Raw genomic sequence first — 27,567 nt, 5'->3', positions numbered from 1 at the left:
TTATCATGATACAAAGATAAGATCTTTGATGTCTATCCAATGAATCAAAAACTTCCTAAGTCCTATTAGATAAGGGGGAAAATAACTCTCACAATCAATCCATGAACATTTATTAACTATGTATGAGATACTGTGCTAAAGACTTTGGAGACAAAAAAGGGACAAAAACTATTCTTAAACTCAAGGGATTTACAATTTAAATGGAGAGACAGCATGCAAACAAATTTATGGGCACATCAATGTACCACTATTTCTCTTGTTCAAGTTTAAAGAAGCTCATTTTAGAAATATGGCAAACACTGTCATCTTCATTATAGCTAACATTGAGATAGTCCTCATTATCTGCCAGGAACATAAACAATTCACAATTACCTTAGTTGATCATCATGGAAACCTTGGGATATAAGTGTTATTTTTGTCCACATTTTACATATGAGAAAGCTGAGATACACCGAATTTAAGTGACTTACCCTAGAATCAAACAATATTTAAATGTCTGAGGCCAGATTTGAATGCATGTTTTTTTGACTTAAGGCTCAATGATCTATCTCTTTTGCCACATATTGCTTTAATGTAAAATGCTATAGATAATAAATAGTTCCATCAAAAGCATATCATAAAGATAATATACTAAAATGTGAGTAAAATACAAACAAAATCCATGAAGGAAGAACTAAAAATTAATTTAATCAATCTTTCAGGGATTATTAATTTTAATTTTGTATCATTGACTGCTTTGACTATCTAGTGAAGTCCATAGATGCCTTAAAATGATGCATTCAAAGCATAAAATATGTATAAATTACAAGATCCATGGACCTCTGGTTAAGGACCCTTACTCTATGGCAATCACAATCACTAATATTTTTCAGCTTCATGGTTTAACAAAAATTTATGTTTCATTCATGGAAGCCTATACTGTGCATGAATTACCTCTAAGATAGCTGTGAAGGAAGGGTAGAGAGTTGGAGTTGGAGAATCTGAATCTGAATTATTGTATTTCTATTTTTGTGACTATTAATTTCATTTCCCCTCCTGGGTTTTAGTTTGCCTATCTGTAAAGTAAAGATAGGCAGCCACATGGCATGATGGATACAGCACTGGACCTGACTCCAGTCAGTTATCTTTGTGAGCTCCAATATGGCCTCTGGTACTTACTACCTACGTGATCCTGAGCAAGCCATTTAACCATGTTTCCCTCAGTTTCTCATCTGTAAAATGTACTGAATAAAAAATGGCAAACCACTCTGATGTCTTTGCCAAGAAAACCCTAAATGAAATAATGAAGAATTTGTCACAATAGAAATGACTAAGCAACAATATCAAAGGAGTTCAACAAAATAACTCTACAGTTCTATATCCTATGCACCTATATCCTTTCCCATTTGGAAAATAATTTCTGATTCTTTTTTCAATTTTTTTTAGCTTAAATTCATGGAACACACACAAATTATTCAAAGGACATTTGATTCCTATATTATCATACTGTCAGAATGAAATGAGATGATGCAGAATGAAGATATACCAAATATAGAAAGTGCTTTATACATGGGGAAGGTTACAGGCTACGGAGGTAATAGGAAATTATGTAATTATCGGATGTGGTCCTATACCCATGTTACTGATTTAAGGAATTTTTAAAACCTGCTACCAATGTAGGTTGGCACCTGTTCTGCAACTTATGCTTCTGTAAATCTGCCAAAAATTACCTTAATTGAAAGGTAAAGGGCTTTATGCAAGGTCACACAAGTACCAATTCTGGATGATCCTACCTTGACAAAATTTCTTACATATGCTCCTTTCTCTCTTCATAGAAGGAAAAGAACAACCATCCTTTATTCAGACCTTCAGTGACACTCATTTAAGACATAATGCAATATTTTTTTTCTTTTGCCTTTCCCTCCTTCAGTGTTTTTCTTTTGAAATCCAATTCAAATAGTTATCAAATTACTAAAAGACAGATGCCACTTCCCTACTATAAAATCTATAATGGTTCTTTTCTGCCTTTAGGACTATACACACACACACACACACACACACACACACATATGTATATGTATACTGTCATTTTAGACTTTCCACAATTTTGCTTCCACCTATCTTTCTTGCCTCATTTCATTATACTTTATATTCCACTCTGACTTAATTCCTAGATATAGTCATACTTGACTTTCACATCTTCATAAATGCTGAACTTGTTGCCTAGAATCTATCGTTTCCTCAACTCTGATTCTGGAATGCATTTTCAGGAAAGATAGTTATCACTGAATTTTGAACACTGAAGAAATCTTTTCCAACATGTACTAGACCAAGGATCTTCTCTTCATTCTTTCCAACAAAAAGTTCTTCAGATTGAAGATCTAAGAACAGGATTTCTATCATTGCCCAATGTAGCCCTTTATATTTTCATACAGGTGTAAACCTTAGACTTTTTTTTTTACCTCAAGTCTTAACTTGTCTACTTATAATTTTCAGCTGGCCACAATAAAATGTTCCTAGAAGTGCTTTCTAGGGTCAAGCAGAACAGATCTTATCCCTTTTTTCACAAGGCAATCATTCAAGTACTTACTTGAAGAGAAATATCACCATCTCTTTAAATTTCCATGTCTCTATACTAAGCATCTTAAAATCTTTACTATAGCCTTATAATATTATTCTCTACTTCCAAGTGTATCTTTTCATAAAATATAACTTAAATAGAACAATGATCTCCAAAGTTTTGAGACTGCTTCTTCTAATTTAATCTAATGTTACTTTTCCCATTCTTCTTCCTTCTACTTATATTGAGTTTAAATTAATGTATGTGTATATAATGCATATACATACATATATGCATACATGCATATATGCATGTGTGTTTTAAAGTTGTAGTATTTAAAGCAGGAAATTATCATTATTTGCTATTTCTTTCCAGTAGACATTTTAATAGAAGAAAATCTCAAGCATTAAGACTACTTACTTTATAACCAAAATAAAGTCAAAATGGGTACATGATTTAGACATAAAAAGTGATGCCATAAGCAAATTAGGAGAATGAGAAATAGTTTACTTTTCAGACCTATGGAGTTATGAACATTATGAAATGAAAAACTGATAATTTTGGTTATATCATATTTTAAAAGGTTTTGCACAAACAAAACCAATGCAAGCAAGATTGGAAGGAAAGCAAACAACTGGGAAACAATTTTTACAGCCTGTGTTTCTGATAATGTCTTCATTTCTAAAATAAATAGAAAACTGAATCAAATTTATAATTTGATAATTTATATTTTATAGAATACAAGTAATTCCCCAATTGAGAAATGGTCAAAGAATATAAATAGTTTCCAGATGAAGAAATTAAATTAAAGCTATCTATGGTCATATGAAAAAAAATGCTCTAAATCACTATAGATTAGAAAAATGCCAATTAAAAGAACTCTGAGATATTACCTGATACATTAGTTTGGCTAATATGACAGAAAAATAAAACAATAAATGATGGAGGATATGTGGGAAAACTATTACACTAATACATTGGTCCTAAAATTGTGAACAGATTCAACCATTCTGAAGAGCAATTTGGAACTATGGCCAAAGGTCTATAAAACTGTATATACACTTTAATCCAGCAATATAACACTACTAGATCTATGTCCCAAAGAGATAAAAAACATAAAAGGTCCTATATAGGCAAAAATATTTATAGCAGATCATGGTGGCAAAATATTAAATTTAGAGAATGCCCATCAATTAGGGAATACCTAAACAAGTTGTGATATCTAAATGTGATGGAATCCTAATGCTCCATAAGAAATGATGAGCAGGTGGATTTCAAAAAAAAAACCTGAAAAGAACATAATCTGATTATGAGTGAAGAGAACAGAACAAGGAAAATACTGTACACAGTTACAATAACACTGTGTGATGATCAGCTATAGTGGACTTAGCTCTTCTCAACAATATAATGACCTAAGAGAATTCCAGAAGACTCGTGATGGAAAATGCTAACTACATTCAGAGAAAGAACTACCACTATTCTCAGTTTTAATTTTTTTCTCATTTTTTTCTCCTTTGTTCTGAGTCTTCTTTCCTAACACGTGTATTTAATCTGGGAATACTTAACATGATTTTACATGTATAACTCATATCTTCTTGCTATACTGGGGAGGGGGAAAGGAAAGAAAAGGAAGGAGAAAAATCCAGACCTTAAATCTTACTAAAATGATTGAAAACTACCTTTACTTGTAACTGGAAAAAAATTAAAAACTAATAAGTACAAAAATAATCTAAGAATTTCTTTTTTTCCCCCAGAACAAAAAGAAGATCTTATTTCTAAACTTTTTAAGGATATATTATAAACTTATTATTAACTGCCTAGTTTTTGGGACTTAGGGAGTTTTCTTAGAAAATAAAGTAAACCACTACACTGGAAAGGAGAAAATATAAAGAACAGAAACTGAGGAAAAACTTAAATCTAGTTGTCCTGACTCTAAGACAAATTTTCTACTTATTCACATACTTACTATTTCCTTCAATCTCTTGCCTTTTACTTATATAATTAATAAATTTTGGCTAAACTGGATATGTCTTTTATGTTGCCATTCATGTATATGCATTATCAAAATGTACTTAATATATGTATAGATAGATACATATAGTGATAGATACATTTATGTGTACACACACACACACACACACACACACACACACACACGAATGCAAACTGTTAAGTCTATATCAATTTAAGAATAACTCAGTAGCCTTCCTCCCCACAATTGCCTCTCTTCTGATCTTATTTCTATGCATGTTGTCATTCCAGTCTCCCAGGATAAAATCTTGACTTTGAACCATAAATACCCACTCTCTTCTCTCCAATATAGTTTCAAAATGTTGTAATTTCTACTTCTATAACATCTCTCACATCTAAACTCTTCAATTACTATCTATAGCAGATATATTATTTCATATCCTTATCACCTTTCATCTAGACTACAGTAATAGATACCCTCTTAATTGGTCTTCTGGCTTTGGGTCTCTTCTTATTTTATTACATTCCATTGCCAAAGTTATGTCACTAAAATGAAAATCTGAGTACATCATACCTCTACTAGAGCTCCAAAATATATTGGCGCTAGGGAAAACCAAAAACAAAACCAAAAACAAAAACCTCCAAACTCCTCTGTTTAATATTTCGCAACCTGGCCCCAAATAACTTTTTTAAGTTATATATTTATTATACTTTATCTTGACGTGTGTGGACAAGAAAATTTATCCTGTTTTTCATCATATTCATCACTATTATTTGAACCTATATAATGTCTATTATATCTAGAGTGGATACCTTTCTCATCTCAAATTATAAGTTCATTTTAAGGGAAAATTCAAACATTGCATTTTACCAGGAGAGCTGATAGCTCTACCTTCTGTTGCCCTAAGTCATCAAAATGGCTTGTTTTACATATATTTGGCATATATGTGTGTGTGTGTGTGTGTGTGTGTGTGTGTATGGTGTCTACACTTGCACAATGAAAAACTGAGACAAGTATCATGTTATTCCTCTCTTTGTATCTTCACAACCTAGCAGAATATTGAAAACATTGTGGGTATTCTATAAATAGCTGTTGATATGAGATTAATTTTGACTTAACTTATTCCTGTTGGAACTAAGTCACTTTACTGAAGATCACTTAAGTTCTTTTTTCCAATCCTCAAAAGTTCATAGTATTCTCCCCCTCTTCAATACTGTTAAAATAATATCTTCAATGAGGTGGCATTTAATTTAGGTTTAAAGGTTACATCACTTTATACACATTATCATATTTGAGCCTCAAAAGATCCTGTGAAGCAGGTATTGGAGTCAATATCTTTGCTTTACATATGAATAAACTGAATTTGAGATTAAGTGATCTCCCAACTCACACAGCAAGTATTAGAGATGGTATCCAGGTGGCAGACTGGATAAAACATTGAATTTGGACTCAGAAGATGTGCTCAAGTTTAATTTCAAGAAACTAGCTGTGTGACCCTCAACACAGTGATTTCTCTATGCTTCCATTTCCTCATCTGTAAATGGGGATAATAATAGCACTGAGAATAGTGCCTGGCACATGGTAGGCACTTAATACATGTTTATTATTTGGCTGATAAATCTTCTGAGATGTTTTACAAAATTATAATGATAAAATTAAAATAAAATATTTATAATGTAATATAATAATAAGATATTTATATTTAATATTAAAATAAGATATTTATAAGCTCTTTTACAATCTTTAAAATGATGTATAAATATTAGCTAGTATTTTGTTGTATTATTTCAATGATAATTATAATAATTTTTATTTCTTATTAATGTAAAGTTCTTTCTCTATTGTTTTATCTGTGGCTATCATCACATTTTCTAACACTTTTTCCATAACATTGTTTCAATATTAATTTACTGTCTGATTTTCTCTCTCTTTCCTCTCTATTTCACACTACTCTCTGGTACTTGTTTATCTCTTTACAAACCAATATGGCTTGTCATTTCTACTCCAATCCCTGTCTGATCCAAACTCTCTATTTCCAAAATTTATACTGTTTTATGTTTTATTCTATTTTGCTTTGTTTTGTTTTCCGGGAGGCTTGTAGAACTAATTAACAGAAGCAATATGAGGAGAGGTATCAGAATTTTAATCAATGTTAATAAAATTTGTAAATACATACTGAAAGAGTATACAATCCATTGGGAATATAACAGAATTCTATGCCTCTCTCCCGTATGTATACTTCAGCACACTTCTTTCAAAACTTTTTTTTAAAGAACAAAACAAAACAAGAAAAACCCAATACCCTATAGACAACCTGGCAACTAGGTAATACATTTCTCCATTTTTGAATAGATCTTTGAACAAAGCATATAATTGAATCTAATATTCTGAAAGCCTCCCTAACTGGATAGTACTAGCTAGAATGTATGATCAGTTAGCATAGACTCTCCTCAACATAATAAGGCAACTCATACTATCAAAAAAGGTACTCATTTTAATAATTCTCTCATTTTCAGAATCACAATTGTTGATAATTAAGCAAAAAAACTAGCATCTTCAAATTTATTCATTTGCTGAATCTAGAAAACAAGTATATTTGCTAGTATTAGAGGCCAAGAATACCTCATATTAAAAAAAGAAAGCACTGACATCTAGTGAGAAGGTTCAAAGGACACTAAATTAAAGATCATGTGTAATTATGCAGAATAAGGTACATTTGCTACCTGAAAAAAAAATCAATGTCGAAGTCATTAGAATTAATCACTTTCATTCAATTTACTTCATGCTTTCCCTACTTCATGCAAAGAGAGAATGGAATCAATATTGCGTAGTCTAAATAGATATGATGAAGTCATTTAAAGCACAGGTAAATGATATTTTAGAAAGCAAATTGCCTGCTTTATGAGACTACATTACTGAATACCATAACAGATTTAAATCATTCTTGATGAATTACAAAGGTGACCTATCTCTCCATAACCCTTATTTTCAGAAGCTATAAATGATCCACTTTGCTTCTGAACACTAAAATATTTAACTAAATAGAGCTTTCATGAATCAGTTTCACTTTAAAAACAAAGGTTTATTTTACTATCTTTTAAAAATTTTGCTACTTTTATTATTTCAGCATTATTCCTTTTTATATAACTAAAATTAAAGCAATCTTACTCATTTGTAATGACCACAGTGAGTTCTATAAACTTATTAACAATGGCTTCTTGACACATTCCACTTCATGATGAGTTCCACAATTAATGGACTTTTTTCTTTGGTTTTTGTTTTGAAAACATGGGGTGCTACTGGAACACAGGGTACCAGAGGTCCTGTACGCCTGCATGGTTACAATGAATAAGGCTCCCTAAGTTATCTATGGATAGAGGAAAATTCCTAAGATAAAGGATCTACACAACCTCAAAATGTTCTCCAGTTCAGGAGAATTAGATCTGATTTAAAATCACTTTCTTCCCCAATCTTCCAGATATACTGGCCTGCTTACTATTTCCTGAACTGTCCATTCCAACCCCTATCCCTCTTTGTGGAACATGGCTTCTCCTTACCTCCACTGACTTTCATCATAGCTCAGCTCATACTCTACTTCCTCTGGGAAATGGCCCCTCTATTTCTAGGTAGTGCTCTCTGCCTTTTTTTTTTTTTAAACATATATCATTCATCTGTTAACATATTGTCTTATTCTACTGTCTAGCCCTTCATACTCTAATGAGTCCATCTTTCATTTTGTCTTTCTATGGTTGTTACATAGACTTGGTACAAAGCACAGTGTATTGTTTATTAAATGTATCTTGGATTAAATAAGATTTTTTTTTCATTCAGTCTGAACATATTCTGCAACCTACATGGATATACTTGAGAATAAATGTAACTAATTATTTGTAGTTCTTTAATTCAGTGAGACCAGTCAGCTCTGTATCCTTTTCCATTTGGGACAATAATTTATTTTATCTTAAGAGTATCACAACATTCTAAATTTTAACTGAGGAGACAGTGATATGTGGTACCCCCCAAAATAATGCTTGGTTTCTGCTGAACATGGACATGTTTTCAGTACATTTGAGATGTATCTTGCAACATATATATTCTGAATATTTGAACATAAAAGCTCTGGGTGAAAATGTGAAGCAGACAAAGTCTGTCCTTGGCACCCTTTGTGAAGAAATCTGTTTGCTTAAAGTGGTTAACTTTGTAGAGAACATATGTTGGTTCCATATCTAAGTATGGTTGGCCCTTAAAAAATACTTACTAAGTCATTCATCCAGTTCCAGCTTGAGGTGTGTAATTGAAATTAGCTGAGGCAGAGTGCCCTCATTAGAGGTTCCTCATATAAAAAGGGCAGCTCAGAGTAGAAATGTTCTAACTCAGCAGCTCCAAAGGACAGAGAAGACTGGTTCCAGAGGGAATCTTACAAAGGGGTGAGGGATGAGAGGATTTTTGAAGAATGGGTCACAGAAGAGAGGTTTGACTGCAAGATAAAGGCTGATGCCGAAGATTATGGGAGCAAGAAACTACCTCTCTGAAACCTAAAAGAGAAGTGAGTAAAAACACATTATAAAATTGGAATTAGCAATGGGACACAAACTGAAAACTATCTGGGAATCCACTGAGATAAGAGGTTTAAGTTAACTGATCATTTTTCAAAGGGGAGTATGTGTGTGAATGAAGAGGGAACCCCAAAACTCTGAAAATCCTTAAAGGAGAAAACCTCTTTCCTTCTCACTGAGGCAGAGTTGAAGGAAGTTTTCTCCTTTTAGGATTTTTAGCGTTTTGGGGTTCTCTCTTCATGGATAAATAGCAGAGTCCTAGTATTTCTTTCTTGTCTTTTCTACTGCTCTGTATAATAGTATATATGAGTTCATGTACCTGCAAATAATTGTAGCCTGCTTGGGGATTGTGGGGTGTAGGCAAGGGGAAAAAAAGGATAAAGCAAAAAAATCAATTTAAAAAAAAGAAGTAAAAAAAAAATAAAGTAAATATCACACAATAAAAGAAAACCTAAAAGGAAGCAAAGGAAAGCTAGCATGTTCTGAATACAATGTGTAATAGATGTTAAATATGCTTTCTTGAAATGGAACTTTACAGTTTCATATTTTGAATCCTTTCATATTTGTTATGCACATGACAAATGTTTTTAAGCTTTTTTCTTTTCTATTTTAAATGTGTTTTAAATAAATATATTAAACATAAAAATAAATTATTTTCTTCCATTTATTTTTTCATTTATATATCATTTTAATTTAACCACATATATAGAGAAATATGATCAAAAGCAGAGGTGAAGCATTTTTCTGAGTTTCTTACTTGTCTAAATATAACCTACCCTCTTTGGGAATCCCTAATCTCACCTTTCTTGGGAATTCCCAATCACTTGACAAGAATAAACAAGAAACTAGGCAGAATTCAGATAAAACCTAAGGAAGTAGCTTCAGGACTTGAATCAGGGACCAATCTTGAATAGAATGTGAACACTCAAACTGATTTAAGAAACAAGCCTTTCTTCTTCTGGTTGCTTATTCCTTACTCCAGGTCTATAGGTCTCCCTAAGGCAGCATATCACTATGGAAGAGGAGGGGAGGACTCAGTGAAATTCCAGTGATTAAAAATTTAGATTTCTGTTGAGACACAAATTAGAGGTTGTAAATCACTTTACCCTCTCTTCTCAGTCTTCACTTCTATAATGATGTACTAGGTGGCTCAGTGGGAAAAATGCCATGTGTGGATTCAGGAAGACCCATCTTCCTGAATTCAAATCTGGCCTCAGACTGTTATGACACTGATGTTTTATTGTCCTGACTCAGTTTCCCTAATTATCCTGATTTAGTCCTGCATCAGTTTTCCTGCTTCTCAGTTCTGCAAAACTTTCCCTCCCTCTTTATTAGAATACCCTGTCAGAGTCCCAATCCTGCTCTCAGTACCCTGACTCTGCCCCTGCCTCAGTCTACCCTCGGTAACTGAGTCACGTGTATCTATGTCATTGAGAACTTATATTGTGGGCTGGATTGTTGGAGAGGATAGAATCATTCAGCCCTGGGACCAAAACATGGATTCAATTTGATCCCAGTATATCTCTCCATTTAATAAATTATTAAATACTCTCTAATCTCTATCTTGCTCAGTTTCTCCTGCATTACAAGACACTTACCTGCTCTGTGACCCTAAGCAAGTCACTTATCTCACTTTCCTCATCTGTAAAATGAACTAGAGAAGGAAACAGAAAATTATTCTAGTACCTCTGCCAAAAAAAAAAAAACAACCCAAATGAAGTCAAGAAAAATCAGACATAACTGAAAATGACTTAACAACAACAAACATCTGAAACTATAAGGTTTTTTCTGTAAGAATCAAATAAAAAAATGTAAAAAAAAAGCCCTTTATAACTCCATATATATGTGTATGTGTATATAGACATATATACTTAAGTATATACATATGTGTTAGCTATTATTATGATTTTTTTAATTCAGATTGAGTACTCTATCCATTGACCCGCCTAGATGCTTCCTATCATGATTATGTTTATGATCTGAATGAATACATAGTCCAAGCTTTTGTTACAAAGTCAAATTATTATAATTCCCTGTCTTATTATGTAGTGTCACATTCAACAAAGGGGTTTATATGCTTAAATAATGCATGGTTACCTAGTCACTTACTCTTTGTTTACTCTAATCCACTTAAGAAGGAAGTGGAAGAGATTCTAGTATCTTTGCCAAGAAAATGTTATGGACATTATTGTCGAGCTATTGTCTACAGAGTCAGAAAGAGTCAAACAACTGAACAACTGACCAACAACAAAACCTTTATAGTGGTTTCATGTGATATTTGAAGAGATATTGCAAAGTTTCAATGTTCTGTGATTTATTTAGTACAAATAAAATGAGTGCCTAGCAACCGTGACCAGTTTTCTCAGAACATCAGTTCCTATATATGCTGAGCTCAACTAGGTTGCCATATGGATTCTCTGTACACAGAAATTGTCCCATCAATCAACTTAGTAAAAAAAAAAAAAAAAAAAGAAAAAGAAAAACATATGCTCTGACCTCTTCTGAAATGTTTAATCCACTCCATAAAGGAGATGGAATTTTAATCTGATTTAAGTAACCTCCAGCATATAAATAGGACAAATACACACACACACACACACACACACACACACATATATATATATGGTTATATATAATTATATATAAAATTATTGAATGCCAGCTTGAGTGGCCTTATTGTATCTACATCTTGACATTTACAATACACTTTCTTGAATATCTTTGTACTTCTAAATAAAAGGTTTTCTTTTAAAATCTCTCTTTACATATATATAATACATTATATTTCATATATAATGTATACATTATTCACATGCATATATACACATAAATATATATGTTTATGCATTTATATGTTTGTTTACATCACACAATACATATATTTGTTACTTTATACACCAACAGCAAAGTGTCTTTGTAAATATTAGACAAGAATAATTAAAAAAAAAAGGATAAAGATATAAAGATATATAGATAGCTTGGATTTATATAAACTCCAGTTTTGCAACACTTATCATCAGTTCATGGGGTAAAATGCAAACATTTCTACTATTGCCTACAAAATATTATTTATGTACATTTTGAGAATATAAAGAATACAAACTGCCTGATATCCTCATCACAACATAGAAGAATTCTTCAAAATTATATATTCTTATTAGCATGGAATTTAGGAAAATATTTTTTAATTCTCATATTCAAATGAAAAGCACAGAATGAGAAAGAAAATGGATCCAGAATGAAACTTAGATACAAATTCTTGCTCCATTGACTACTTTTGTGAAGTCAGACTTTGCTTTACTTACCTGCAGAGTTCTTATCTGAGAAGGCTTGCATTATATTCTTTCTAAATTCTCTTCCATTCTCAAATTCTATGTTCCTATATTGTGACTGAGAAATACTGTTCTATATAATGAACAACAATATATAACTACCTCTCAGAATGAAATAATATATTTAAAATTTCAAAGTACCCTTTGTATGCCAGAAATTATCCTGTATTTCATAGTAATGATTAAGAAAGTGAAATATAAAGATTGTAGATAATCTTTTTTGAAGAACACAATAAATATAAGAAAAGAATGAATTAACAGAAGATATATAAGGCATTTTATTTATTTATTTTTTTTCTGAGGCTGGGGTTAAGTGACTTGCCCCAGGTCACATGGCTAGGAAGTGTTAAGTATCTGAGATTGCATTTGAACTCAGGTCCTCCTGAATTCAAGGCTGGTGCTCTATCCACTGTGCCACCTAGCTGCCCCTATATATGCATTTTAAAAGCCTTTGGGCAGACTCTCCTCCCAAATTTCCACAAGGGAGGTGTTTCAAATCTGTGTATATGCGTGTATATGTTATGGATTTCTTTTGTAGATTGGTAAAATCTAATGGAACTCTTCTCAAAATGGTTTCAAATGCAGAAAATATCAAAGGAAGCCAATATTTTCCCCCCAATCCAAATTCCTGGATTCCATAAATTCTTTCTACAAACTGTTTGGGAAGGGGTGGGTGGGTTTGTCAGCTTGCAGGTTAGAAATAATTTCCTAGATATATGAGAGAAAGAGAAAGAGAAAGAGAAAGAGAAAGAGAAAGAGAGAGAGAGAGAGAGAGAGAGAGAGAGAGAGAGAGAGAGAGAGAGAGAGAGAGAGAGAGAACTGATTTTTCTTCAAATATGCTCGTTAGCCAGATGTAGAGTATATAAATATAGCTTTAAGTGATAGTCTTCATCATCATCTTAATTTACACTTTCAACTTCATTCATTCATTGGAATACCTATTAAAGGCACTTAGTAATTAGGGGTTATAATGATGAATCACTCTCTAGCTTCATCTTGGATTTCCTAATAACTTCTTAGGATTGTGTTCTAAGATCATTGTTGAAAATAGCTATGGGTAAAAAGATGGGATTGCTTTATTCTCTGACATCTTGATTCAGATACAAAATTTAAATTTGAAATATATACCTATAGCTTTTAAAAGCAATAGGTATTTTTAAAATTATCACAAGGGAAAACATTCACCCCTTGATGGGAGGGGGGGACAAGGAAAGAAGGAACAAATATATAATTATATATATATATATATATATATATATATATATACATCATAATCACCAATAAAAATAATCTTCTACTAAGAAGAAGATACAAGTCTTAGCCAGTGGAAATGACTTGTAGCTCATGGTCAGAGGAGTAAGGCAATCAATGTACTGAGAGACAACCTTTCTCTTCTGGCATCCATGTTATACCAGTTTTTTTTACAATTAACATAGGATCACTTGGGATCCTTTACAAAAGAGCTATTTATCTAGGGAGTTTTTAAAAGTCTAACTCTTTGAGCTAGCTTATGTGATCTTGCAGTAGAGACAATATAAGGAGGGGGAGGGAGGGAAAAGTGAAAGGGTGAAAGATGGAGGGAGGTAGCACATGAACTTTTGAATTCAAACTCCTGTCCATGCATTCACTACGCATTTTATAGTCATACAGTCGATTATTTAAATCTGACCATTGACATTTATCCTGATTGTTATGCTCTTAGATTTTAGTATCTCATTCCATATTGTCAAGGGAACTATGGAGACAGATTGTGTAGTCCAAAACTGTAGCTCCCAGCTTTATACCATCTAAAATTTTGACTTCATTCAAGGCATTGCTAAAAATCACAATTAAAATAAGTCCATATAAAGTATTTAGGCTACTCTACTCCATTATGACATTGGTACCTTCATTAAGCATATTTAGGTTCCAACTGCATTAAGTGTAAATACCTTCATCTTATCCACGAGATTATAATTAGACATTATATGAAATCTGTTATCATTGGTACACTCTCTCATTATCTTTTACCATCACCCCTCAAAACAAAGCATGGTACTTTATAGTTCAAGTTTGTGACATATGATTATCTGCCTCATGATGTGCAAACTCAGTGAGGTTATTTTCCTGAAAAATTTGACAACAACTACTCAGCCCTGCTAATTTTTGTAGGATGCATTGGGATCAAACACAAATAGCAAATGAGTTTTAATAATATATATAATAATATAATACTAATGTGTAATAATATATTAATAATAATTTTAAAATATAATATTATCTAAGTTTTATTGTATTATTTGTTAAATATTTCACAGTGACATTTTCATCTTGTTTAAGATAAACATGGAAGAGTTGTGGGCCTCTTCAGGCCACATGCTTGACATGTTTCCTGAATGTTATCAACCAGAACCAATACTGCTTTCATAGCTATTTCTCCTTCTATTGTGTAATTGTATATTTAGGTATGTATGCAACTTCACTCTTAAACTCTTATTGGCTATATGACACTGATTAAGTCTTTTAATCTATGTTTGCCTCAATTTCCTCAACAATAAAATGGAGCTAACAGCAGCTACCTTTCTGAGTTGTTGCAAGGATTAAATGAGATACAATTTGTAACACAGTGCCCAATACACAGTATTATTTTTTACCAGCTCCTTTCCCTTATTTATAACCTATCCCACTCAATGTCTGTGTATCTCCATAATCACCCATTTTCATCTGTATTTGCTTCTGGTTTTATAGCCTGGAATCTTTGTTTTTCTTTTCTTTCTTTTATCAAAAAGAAAAGAAAATAGATTTATGATAATTGTTTTAAAATAAAGAGGTAAGCATTGCTATAAGCGTAGTATGTTACATGTACTTTCAAGTGATGTTACTTTATTTTTAGTTTTACTTAATAATTTTACATTGTTATTAGAAACTCAATAAAGCTAAAAAAAAATTCCATAAGCCTGAAGGTTCTTCTGCCATTTATGTTCACTTTCATTGAGATCCTCAATAACTTCACACCATCATTTGGCTCTCAAGAGTCTTCTATTTGTTTCACCTCAATTGTGTCCACTTCTTCCCTAACTGTCCTTGAGATCATTTTTCCCTTGCAGATATACAGGTCTCAGTCAATTGATGTATTATGCTTCTTTACTGCATTTGAAATATTCTCATTGAAATTCCCTTCTATGTCTTTTGGGTCCTGTCCCTTCTCAATACTGGGTAGATTTTCCTGGCATCCAGGTAAACTATATCTATTACATTTTCAATCCACCTGTCTCATAACCCTGTCAAAAAAAGAAAATTAGGTTAGTCTGAAATGACCTGTTCTTGATTGAAACCATACTGGCAGTTTTGTGATCTCCAATTCCCATTTATATGTACACAAACCTTTTCCTTAATAATAGACTTTAGAATTTTATCAGGGATTGAAGCAAAGGTAACTAACCTATTATGTGAATCTACCCTTTTCTCTCTCTGAAGATTGACACAAATTTTTTTCTGTCTCCTATTCTAGAAAACTTTCCTGTTCTTTCTGAATTTATTACTGATACATATTTAAATAATATAGTCATCCCAGAAAATTTTATAAAACTTCCTGAAAATAATTTGCACCAAAGAAATATGCAAAACAGCTTAAATACATTATTTACTAAATTTCAAGTTTTTCATTTGTTAAGAAAAAATAAAGCTATGTGTTTTACTTTTAATATTTTTGCATAAATAATGCTCACTTTATTTTTTCTGAGTTTTGTTACTGTTTAACATTGTTTTCATTTACATTATTGCATTAATCGTGATGTTATTTATACCAATACATATGAAGTTACCAAATGGATCTAAAGATGGAAAAATGTTAGGATTACTAAGTGAGAACTGAGGTTGTCTGGACAGTGACAAGGTGAGAATTCAGGTTTTCTGGACAATTGCAAGGTGAGAACTCAGGTTGACTTGATAGAGGGGGCAAGCTCATTGGCTGGGGTGGTTCTTCCCAGAAGCCCTTGCGTTGTCCCACGCCCATTCTCTGGGAGAATAAAAGAAGAGGACTCTCAGAGAAAGAGGAAGACTCTCTGCATTACATCAGGCCTGACGGAGCTCTCTGCAGGAAGGGAAGTCACTTCTTTGGACAAGAGTTAACAGCAACTGCCTGGAGACAACGGTTCACTACAGGAAGAAGAATCTGACGGAGAGATTTGAGTAGACACAGCAGATCTCCTTCCAGAGAGCGATCAGCAGCTTCTGGAGACAACAGCTCGTTACAATTGGCGCCCAACGTGGGGCGGGTGGTGGTGGCTTTCGTGCGAGCCCCTGACTCGCGCGCGTGTTAGACTCCTTGGTCCGTGTTGCGCCGGTCCAGCCTTATTGTTACGGACCCCTAATAAGCAATCTAGTGATAGTCGCCTAGATTTTGACTCCAATGAACAAAATCCAGGAATATATTGGACAGCAGCTGTGACAGCTGACCGACCTATGCTTACTATTTATATAAACGGAATACCATTTGAAGGATTGGTAGACACGGGTGCAGATCGTACAGTTATTAGAGGTGCCAATTGGCCCGGTCACTGGCCAAAGATTAAAGCAGACACCTATATGACTGGGGTGGGAGGATCAATAGCAGCAGAAGTTAGTGCTAGGCCTTTGAGATGGGTATTTGAAGGAGAAACAGGAGCTTTTACTCCTTTTGTGGTTGAAAAAATCCCCATCAATCTGTGGGGAAGAGACATTTTACAGCAGATAGGATTACAAATAAGCACTTCGGCTTTTTAGGCAGGGCTGCTGTTGAAGGCCTACCTGCACTTTCACCAGTTCCTATTCAGTGGAAAACTGATTCACCAGTGTGGGTAGAACAGTGGCCCTTAAGAAGTGATAAAATTCAGGCCTTATTAGACATAGTGCAAGAACAACTTGACCAAGGACACTTGCGGCCTTCTCTAAGTCCTTGGAATTCCCCAGTATTTGTGGTGAAAAAGAAATCTGGAAAATGGAGGATGATAACTGATCTAAGAAGAGTAAATGAACAGATGGAAACTATGGGAACTCTTCAGCCTGGACTTCCATCTCCTACTCAGTTGCCAAGAGAATGGCCTCTATGGGTTATAGACATTAAGGATTGTTTCTATTCTATTCCTCTAGATAAGGAGGATATGAAAAGATTTGCTTTTTCAGTGCCTAGTGTTAATTTGGCTGAGCCTTATAAAAGATATGAATGGACAGTTTTGCCACAGGGAATGAAAAACAGCCCTACTATGTGCCAAATGTATGTTGCAGCTGCTCTTGCTCCAGTAAGAAAAGCCTTTCCAAAAGTAATATTGTTACATTATATGGATGATATTTTGGGATGTGCACCTGAGGAACAAATGTTAGAGGCATGTCTACAAAGGACCATGGAAACATTAAAGTACTACAAACTGCATATAGCTACAGAAAAAATTCAAAGACATGCTCCTTTTCAATATTTAGGATATGAAGTATATCCTAAGGTGCTTACAGTACAAAAACTCTCCTTAAGAACAGAGAAGCTAAACACCTTAAATGACTTCCAGAAATTGATAGGAGATATCCAATGGATGCGTCCCGTGCTAGGCTTGACTACCTGTCAATTGCAACCACTATATGATATTTTAAGGGGAGACAGTGCTTTAAATTCACCACGCCAGCTTACAAAAGAAGCACAAAAGGCTTTGAGAGAAGTTGAACTGGCTTTATCCAATGTGGTTGAAAGAGTCACTCAAAAACCCTTGGAAATATCAGTTTTTGCTACAAAAGAGGCACCCACAGCAGTCCTTCATCAAGGAAACAGAGTGATTGAGTGGGTGAACCTCCCAGCACAACCAGAACAAAGCCTTACACCTTACCCAGTGCTTGTGGCTAGGATTTTATTAAAGGCTATTAAGAGAGTAACACAATTATCTGGGATAAGTCCTGAAAAAATATACACATTCTATACTAACGCACAGATTAATGTATGCTGTGAGAACATCCCAGAATGGCAAATTTTATTGGCCACCGCTCCAAATTTTGCACATGGATCTCCATTAAAGATTACCCGGCTACTACATAATTGGCGATGGATTTTTGAAGAAAAGGTTTCTAAGGTTCCTCTTAAAGGACCAACAATCTTTACAGATGCCTCCAAAGAAAATATTTGTGCCATATACTCTCATGATTTAACCATAAAGAGAGTAATCAGGACTCCTTTTCAATCCACTCAACAGAATGAATTATTTGCTATCATGCTAGCTCTCACTTATTACCCAGGAGACGTAAATATAATTACTGATTCAGCCTATTCAGTAGGTGTAGTACAAAGAATTGCCACAGCCCAAATAAAATTTGCAGCCTCCAATATTTATCAGCTCTTTAAGGAACTTCAAGAGCAAGTGAGAAAACATCCAGGCAAGATTTATATCTTGCATGTCCACTCACATAGTGGACTTCCAGGTCCCATTTTTGATGGAAATTCAAAGGCAGATAGCCTTCTAACCATGTTAGCCAGTAGTCCTTTATTTCAGGAAGCACAAGAATCTCATTCTAAATATCATCAGGCTGCTCGAGCTTTACGTTTACAATTTGGAATCACAAGAGAGGAAGCTAGGAGCATAGTAAAAAGCTGTACAGCTTGTCTTCCTTTCCATGCTCCTACACTCCCTCCAGGGAAGAATCCTCGTGGTTTGAGACCCAATGAAATCTGGCAAATGGATGTGACCCATTATAAATCTTTTGGTCGTCTATCTTTTATCCATGTAGTGGTAGACACCTTTTCAGGATTCACATTTGCAATGCCAGCAGCAAAAGAGACAGCCCGAGTGGTCACTGAATTCCTTATACAAGCTTTTGCAATTATGGGTGTGCCACAAGCAATAAAAACAGACAATGGACCTGCATATACGTCCAAACATTTTACACACTTTTGTGCACAGTATAAGATTTTACATACCACGGGCATACCCTTTAATCCTCAAGGGCAGGCAATAGTAGAGAGAAGAAACAGAGATATTAAGACACTCCTCCAAAAACAAAAGAAAGGGGGAGCCACAGGTAGCCCTAGGGAACTTCTAAATCTAGTTCTCTATACCATTAATTTTCTAATTTTTGACAAAGATGCGCTGGCTCCAGCAGACAGGTTTTATAACCCACCAGAAGGGCAGTGTCCAGTGAGAGCATCTCCACTGTCCTTAGATAATCGCCAGGTGATGTGGAGAGATTTAGAAAGTGGTAAATAGAAGGAAATTAGATAGGTTAACTGCCTGGGGGAGAGGGTTTGCTTGTATTTCTTCAGCAGGAGAAGGAATCAGATGGGTGCCAACGAGTCATATTCGCCTTGTCCACCAGAGAGAGACAGAAAAAGAGAAAGACCTCAAAATAAAGGAGAAGATCTAAGAAACATCTTACACCGAAAGAGCATGGATAATAAAAAGACTGTTAAAGAACTTTAAAATCAGCAGGAATCATTGGACTTCCTCACACAAGATGAGACTAATGGACAATGGACTTATGGACATTTATAAATTTTCAATTTATGATTATTTGATTATGTTATATACTTCTAGCATGCGTTATGTTACTATGTTACTATATGCTTATGTAATTTATGTAATTATCTGTAATACTTCCCATATTGATGGATTTATGTTTCAAGGTCATTTATGTAATTATCTGTAATACTTCCCATATTGATGGATTTATGTTTCAAGGTCATGACTGTCCTATGTTCTAAATCAAAAGAAAAGGGGAGATGTTAGGATTACTAAGTGAGAACTGAGGTTGTCTGGACAGTGACAAGGTGAGAATTCAGGTTTTCTGGACAATTGCAAGGTGAGAACTCAGGTTGACTTGATAGAGGGGGCAAGCTCATTGGCTGGGGTGGTTCTTCCCAGAAGCCCTTGCGTTGTCCCACGCCCATTCTCTGGGAGAATAAAAGAAGAGGACTCTCAGAGAAAGAGGAAGACTCTCTGCATTACATCAGGCCTGACGGAGCTCTCTGCAGGAAGGGAAGTCACTTCTTTGGACAAGAGTTAACAGCAACTGCCTGGAGACAACGGTTCACTACAGGAAGAAGAATCTGACGGAGAGATTTGAGTAGACACAGCAGATCTCCTTCCAGAGAGCGATCAGCAGCTTCTGGAGACAACAGCTCGTTACAGAAAAAAATGGCAGAAACCATCAATCTAATCCTCTGCATTTCATAGATGAAGAAACAAAGCCCAAGGAAATTAAAACACATATTAGTGACACCAAGAGTAATAGAAGTAGAATCTAAGTGCAGGTCTTCTAATTCTGTAGACATTCTCCCAAGCTATCCCCCAAAGTCTAGTAATGTTTCTGTGAAATCTTCATATTTGTCATTCTTTATAATACTGTCACAATCTATTACATTAGTAAAACACAATTTGTTCAACAATTTCCCAGTTATAAAGTTTTTTTTTTTTTATTTTGTTGTTGTTGTTTTGTTTTGTTTTGTTTTGCTACTGTAGTGTGAATTTATTGCTATGGAAATTTTGGTTTCTTTTCTTACCAACAATACATGAAGCCCAAGTATAGTTTCTGGGACAAAGAGTACAAATAATATAATAACCATTAAAATTATAATATCACTTCCAATACTAAATTTTGAAAATTAATAACTAACAAAAAAATAAAAATTTCTGTTTTTCTATGTCTCTACAATATTATTTTTTCTCCAATCATTTACCATTTTTGAAAATTTGATGAGCATGGGGTTCTTAGTTACCAAATTCAACCATCTTTTCTCATCTTTATGTGGATAATTTCCAAATGTACCTATTCTGCCCCAAACTCTCTGATGACCTCAAATTCACATCTCTAATTGCCTTTCAGACATTTCAGACTTGATGTGTAGTAGGTATCCTAAAATCATTGTGTACAAAATAAAACCCAGAAAATTTTCCCTTTAATTTTCCCACTACTTCCATCACATCTTCCCCATTACTAGAGGCAGCACCATCAGGCCAATTCCTCAGGCTTACAATCTATATGTGTCATCCAGGACATTACTTTCTTTCCCCCCTTTCCCCCTTTCCCCCACCATAGTTGTCTATGGATAACACTAGTCAATTTTACTTTTGAATATCTCTCACCTTTTAACAGAATCTTTTTATAACTATTATTAATTTTAGTACCTTCGTTCTATTATTCCTATATATCTTATATTTAGCTTACTTTGTATCTGTCTGCATGTTTTCTCCTCCACTAAATTGTAAAATCTTTGAGAGCAATGAGTCAGACATTTACAGAAATATTTAATTTACTTTTCCCAAATATACTTTTCCCAAAATCACTGTTTTTTATTTCAGCCAAATTGATTTTATCTATGCAAAAAATAAAAAAATAAAAAAATTAAGCATTAGAAAATTAAGTGAGCATTTTTCTTTTGTAATAATTTAGAGCTTTTAAAATTACTTTCAACCATATCTACAGTTTTAAGAAAATAAAATTTCTAATCTCTTACTTTTCAATTATATCATTTTATTTATTCATAGTTTGTATCTGTTTGCATTTTATTGTAATATATGGTTGTTTGGGTCAAAAGACCATCGACAAATAAATCAAAGGTATCTCAAGATAAAAAAACAGAAGAGTTTTATTTTGGCAAGTTTAGTGAAAATTAGGCATCTTACTATCACCAGTGACAAGAGGCAAGGTACAGAGTGCAAGCAGGAGATCATGTTACACTCCTCATAGGCTGGACCTCTGTCCTGATTAGCCAGAATGAATAACCTCACATTCCAAGTCATGAACAAGGAAATACTTCTAACCCAATCACATCTTTAGGATTACTCAGTTACTTATATGGGGATTATAATGCTTAGATAGTAATAACTAGATTTCCCAAAAATGGATTATATGATCTCATTTTCTGCAAATCACATGACTTCCAGCTGAAATGAAACTTGGACCTGAGGTACAGCTAGCCTTTGTTCAATTTTAGAGCACTGTCTCCATTTTGTGAGACAGCTTCAGTTTATTTCACTCAAAGTATAAGAAATTCATCTAAGTGAAACTTCTAAGATTATAAAATTGCTAATAGTGATTCCTTCCCTTATAGGGTAGAAGAAACATTGTTACTGGGAAAAATGAACAAATTCTGATTGTAATAAATTCAAGAGCTCCTATTGTTTTTCCTTAGCCTTACTCACCCCAAATCAGTATTCAGAAGGAGGCTGCCTGGATCATATCAAATATAAGGGCTGGCCTGCAGGAACAAATACAGCAAGTTTTCAATCATGGAGTATTTCCATAATTGGTTGGAATTCTGTCAAGGGGAGTCACAGAAAGAAGGTCTATGGGCTGTCACAAACTATAAAAGTGTTAGAAAAATTGAACCGATTGTACATCTTATTCAAAATTGAATTCTGGAACACTTACTTTCTTGTCCATAAAGAAAACAAAATTTTCCTGGTTATTTTGTATGCAATTTCAAATATTTTTTCTGTATTTTGAAAAAAAAACTAAATGAAACTGAAAAACAGTGGGTCCTAATTAAAAATTTTGGAGAATTAGACAAAATAGAATGAATTAAAAATTTTTTTTAAAGTTTCCTCAAACTTAATTGAAAAGTATTTCTCTGAAGAGGAAGAAGATCAAAGTGGTGTGCTAGCATCTCCCTATGACAGCTATAATTTCCAGATTCAAGATGATATACATGGGACATTTAACTTTTAGATATTACAATCAAGCCTTCAAGTCGTATATGCCTGGTTCTTGGTATAATTTTGTTTTATTGTCTCTCCATTAAAACTTTTTTATACATATGACTTTTAATGAATCATAAATGCATACTTCAACAATTTGAACTGTGCACATACCACCTGAAACTTCTATTTTCAATAACATTCTTATTTCTTTGTGAAATATCCTGTCTTGCAGTATCCTGAAAATAAAAACTTAATTCCACACTTCTTAGTCTACTTTACTTAAATTTATATAAATTTTTAATCCCAAGAAAAGTGGAAGATTCTATTCCAAATAATGATTCTATTCAAATGATCTATGATTTTGTAGGTAGTTATTATCTCCATAGAGATGTTTGTAACATGTAGAATGTAATTTTTAAAGAGTTGATTTGGCTGAAAATCCATGACTTTGTTGCTGACCCATTCTAGACTTTTGAAACTAGGCTGTTACTCTTACATCTAGCAATTGTCATTAGGCCAGGTTGATTACCCTAATGCAACTTAATGTAGGATATAGCAGGACCTATATTTTGTTCCTAACAAAGTTTGTTACCTCAACAGGATAATAGATCAAGCTTCAGTACAAGAGATATTTGTATTTCTATTTTGATTATTGTACAATTGTACAATAATGAACAATTTCGAACATAAGAAACTTATAGGAGGAGAAAGACGAGAATGAGGAAGAACAGCAAGAGCAAGAAGAACAGGAAGAACAGGAGAAGGAATTTTAGGAAGATCGCAGGGTAAGTCAAAAAATTTCAAACTCTCAAGATCTGCCTCACAATTAAGACAAAATAAGATAAAATGATATAAACAAATAAGGGTTAGAACAACACAGTGGTCCTCTTGAGATAACTGAATATCAGAAGAAAAATATTAGGTAGAAGTTTGGCATCTGTGGAGTATAAACAGCAACAGTCTAATTCCACTGAAATTGTGAGCAGAGAGTCCCAGGAATAGCTGGATTGGAAAGGAGCCCTAAGCAACAGCAATAGCAACTTTTATCTTTCAGAAAGTGTGGGAAATCCATCCTCTGAGTCAGGGAAGATTGAAGGAGCCTTTGCTGATAAGGGATACCAGCTCTAACTATGTTGCCCAAATGCAGCCCCTGGGTAAAAAAAAAAATCAAGACACAACAAGTGAGTACACTTATACAGGACTTGAGTTTTTGTTTTTTGTCTCAAGCAAAAGTGTAGGACTAAAGGAAGACCTGAGACCAGAGGCAGCATCCCTCACACTCAGGAGCAGAAGTGATTACACTAAGAAACTGCTATAAAATAAAAAAAAATAATAAGCAGGCAAAGGGAAAATAATCTAATCATAAAAAGTTACTATTGGCAGAGAGAAGATCAAGGTTAACATTTAAAGGAAGATAATGAAGCAAATTCATAGAAGAACTCAAAAAATACTTTAAAAATCAAATGACAGTGGTTGAGGAAAAAGAAAAAAAAAATAACAACAAAGAAAAACAAGATTATAAATGAAAAGCCAAAAAATCAGAAAAGAAAATCCAGAATCTTAAAGAACAAAATGATTCCTTGTATACTAAAATTGGGCATGTGGAAGTCAGCAAAGTATGAGACCAAGAAATAATAAAACATAAGGGAAAAAAATGGAAAAAATTTTGAAGACAATGTGAGACATCACCTATGAAAAATAATTGATTTGAAAAACAGATCAAGATGAGAAAATTTAAGAAAAATGGGACTAACTGAAAACTATGATAAAAAAGAATGCTTCAATAGCACAAGAAATAATTTTTAAAAATTGAAAATTGTTCTAAACTATTAAGAACAAGAGGGAGGGGCAGCTAGGTGGCACAGTGGATAGAGCACCAGCCCTGAATTTAGGAGGACCCAAGTTCAAATCTGGTCTCAGACACTTCACACTTCCTAGCTGTGTGACCCTGGGCAAGTCACTTAACCCCAGCCTCAGGAAAAAAAAAAAAAAAAAAAAAAAAAAAAAAGAAGAGGGAAATATATGTATGTATACAATATGTATACATATGTGTGTAAGTTGTGTGTAGATGTTTGTGTGTGTGGGTATATATATATATATATATATATATATATATGTATGAATGTGTATATGAATGTATATGTATATCCATGTCTTCTTGGGGAAGGGAGAAAAGAAAGAAAGGAGAAAAAAGAATAAAGTAAAAAGTGTACAGCAGAGAACAAAAGAAAATCTATAATGAAGCAAAGAAAAGATGTATAGCTCTAAATACAATGTGTAATATTTATTAAATAGGCTTACTTGAAATGGAAATTAATTGCTTCATCTTTTGAATCCTCTCATGTTCTGCCTGTGAACATCCTTTTTTTCTTTTATTTTTTACTTAAGTTAAAAATAGATAACTTATAGAAAAATAACTTCATCTAAATTTAACATGTAATTAAATATGATATCTCTTAATTCCCATTTTAATTCCATTTTCATATTCTTGTTATTTTGTTTTTTCAGAAGGAATTGCTATAATTTTGCCTAAATCAAGGAAGTTCCCTTGGTGACTTAATAGCTATAAGATTAAATCAGTATATCAATCTATTTGGCATTGTGATTTTTACTGTATTGGCAAGATACTGACATGAATATTCTCTATATATCCATTTGTTTTGACATTCCTTTATTTCTATAAGACACTTTATATATTTTATTTATATAGAAATCAGACTTAATGAAGTACTTCAAATACACTATTTCTTTTTTTGAGTCACCCAACAACCCTATGAAAGGTATTAGAACTATTTTTATCCACATTACTGAGATAAGTAAACTGAGACTTGGACAGGGCAATGGTGCTATGAAATTCCTCATGACATAGTGGGTTGCCCTTCCTTGGAAGTCTGAGTAGAAGCTGAGTACCACTTGTCAGACATATTATAGTGGTCATTCTTTTAATTTTTTTCCCTGGATTAAAATGTATGATGGATGAACTTCTTTCCAATTCAGTGACTTATCTATGGCTACACAATTGGCATTTGAGATTAGATATAAATGCTAATCTTGGTGACCCCAAGGCTTCTGTTAGTCTTGATAAGCTAACTTTTAGCTACTTAATGAGTTAAAATGGCATTTCTTTTTATCCCTTCTTCCCTTTTTTGTAATAATATGTAGAAATGCTTATAATTTCCTTTGAATCTGTTTCATATCACATTACTTGGCATATCTCACAGATGGCACAGTGAATAGAGTGCTAGACCTGCAACATGGAGACATTGAAATCAAATCCAAATTCTACCTCAGAGGCTTGCAAAATGTATATCCCTGGGTAAGTCACTTAATTTGTTTCCCTCAGTTTGTTCAAATATAAAATAGAGGTAATTGCCTAGCACACAGTCGGTACTATATAAATGCATATTCCCTTTTCCCCTTCTTTGATGACACTATTTTATCAATTATCTGATGAAGCATCATACAAAGGCCAATGGAGAGATACAAAGTAAGTGTGAGAAAATTTAACACATTAAAAACAAGAACAAAAATAAATGATATACACACTATCAATTAAATAAATTCATGATTAAAAAAGGATGAAAGTCATTATTTTTCAACATTAAGAAATAAGTGATGGCTACTATAAACTTATTGGGGATTCTGATGAAGAAAACAGTGAGATGATCCTCAGAATGAAGAGGCAGAGGTAAACTAATATACATTATAGAAAAGAACATACATATTAAAAAGATAACAGTTCTTTTGAAATATTACTATTGCATTTTTAGTACAATATCAAATAACAATGAGAATAAACATCCTTGATTAATCCATGTTCTTTATAGAAAAGCTTACTGTTTCAAATTATGTAAATTCTTCAATTTAAGTAAGTATTTTGGGTTATTTTAAAGAAATTGTCTCTTTTTAATATTTTTTAAATAACCATACTTTGGAGAAAGCTTCCCTCTGTACCCCCCCCAGATATATAGTTATAATCAGAACAGTAGCAAAGAGTAATGGAAAATACTTTTATCAAACCCAAGAATACTAAGGTTTGTGTCCTTCCTTTAATACATATAAATGACCATTGACTAGTTGGTTCAATGCGTATATTATAAATTAAAAAAAAAAAAAAAAAAAAAAAAAAAAGGTTCCAAGTTACATTGCCAGAATTTACTTAGAGAGGACAGAGTTTACTTACATATGAATTCCCCTTACTAATTAAGTCACAACCCTATTGATATTGTTATTATCATATTCTTTTTGTGTTCCTTATTATCTTCATTGAATTCTGCCTGTCAAGCATGCTTCCATCAAATTTGCGTGTTTTCAATAAGTTATTTTAAAATTGTGCTCTAGTTTTTTAGTCACTATTCTATCTGAACATTTTCATCAATATTCATTCACTAGTGACATTGATAAGGGTTATATTTGCTTCAGAAAGCCTTTAATAGAGTGTCTTCTCTCACTATGTTTGATGATAATTTCTGTACCTCAAGAACTACTCATTCTTTCAAAGTCTAATGTAATCAAGTTTTAAAAGCTTCTGGTCAAA

The 27,567-nt window shown here is 33.3% G+C and overlaps 1 protein-coding gene and 1 long non-coding RNA gene across 3 annotated transcripts in view; one reads left to right on the top strand and one right to left on the bottom strand.

Annotated features, from left to right (window-relative positions):
• The window catches only part of CDH12 (cadherin 12), a 1,341,561-nt gene that overhangs the window by 1,266,846 nt on the left and 47,148 nt on the right, over positions 1-27,567 (bottom strand). The gene's annotated exons all lie outside the window — the stretch shown is intronic.
• LOC141549492 (uncharacterized) lies at positions 8,898-26,399 on the top strand. The gene is made up of 3 exons (XR_012484368.1): positions 8,898-9,057; positions 23,631-23,815; positions 26,252-26,399. It is a non-coding gene; the product is annotated as an uncharacterized LOC141549492 (long non-coding RNA).

Source organism: Sminthopsis crassicaudata, chromosome 1, assembly GCF_048593235.1.
Source record: "Sminthopsis crassicaudata isolate SCR6 chromosome 1, ASM4859323v1, whole genome shotgun sequence".
Classification (NCBI taxonomy): Eukaryota; Metazoa; Chordata; class Mammalia; order Dasyuromorphia; family Dasyuridae; genus Sminthopsis; species Sminthopsis crassicaudata.
Note: the sequence above shows the minus strand (reverse complement) of the source record. Positions and strands in the feature narration are given on the sequence as shown.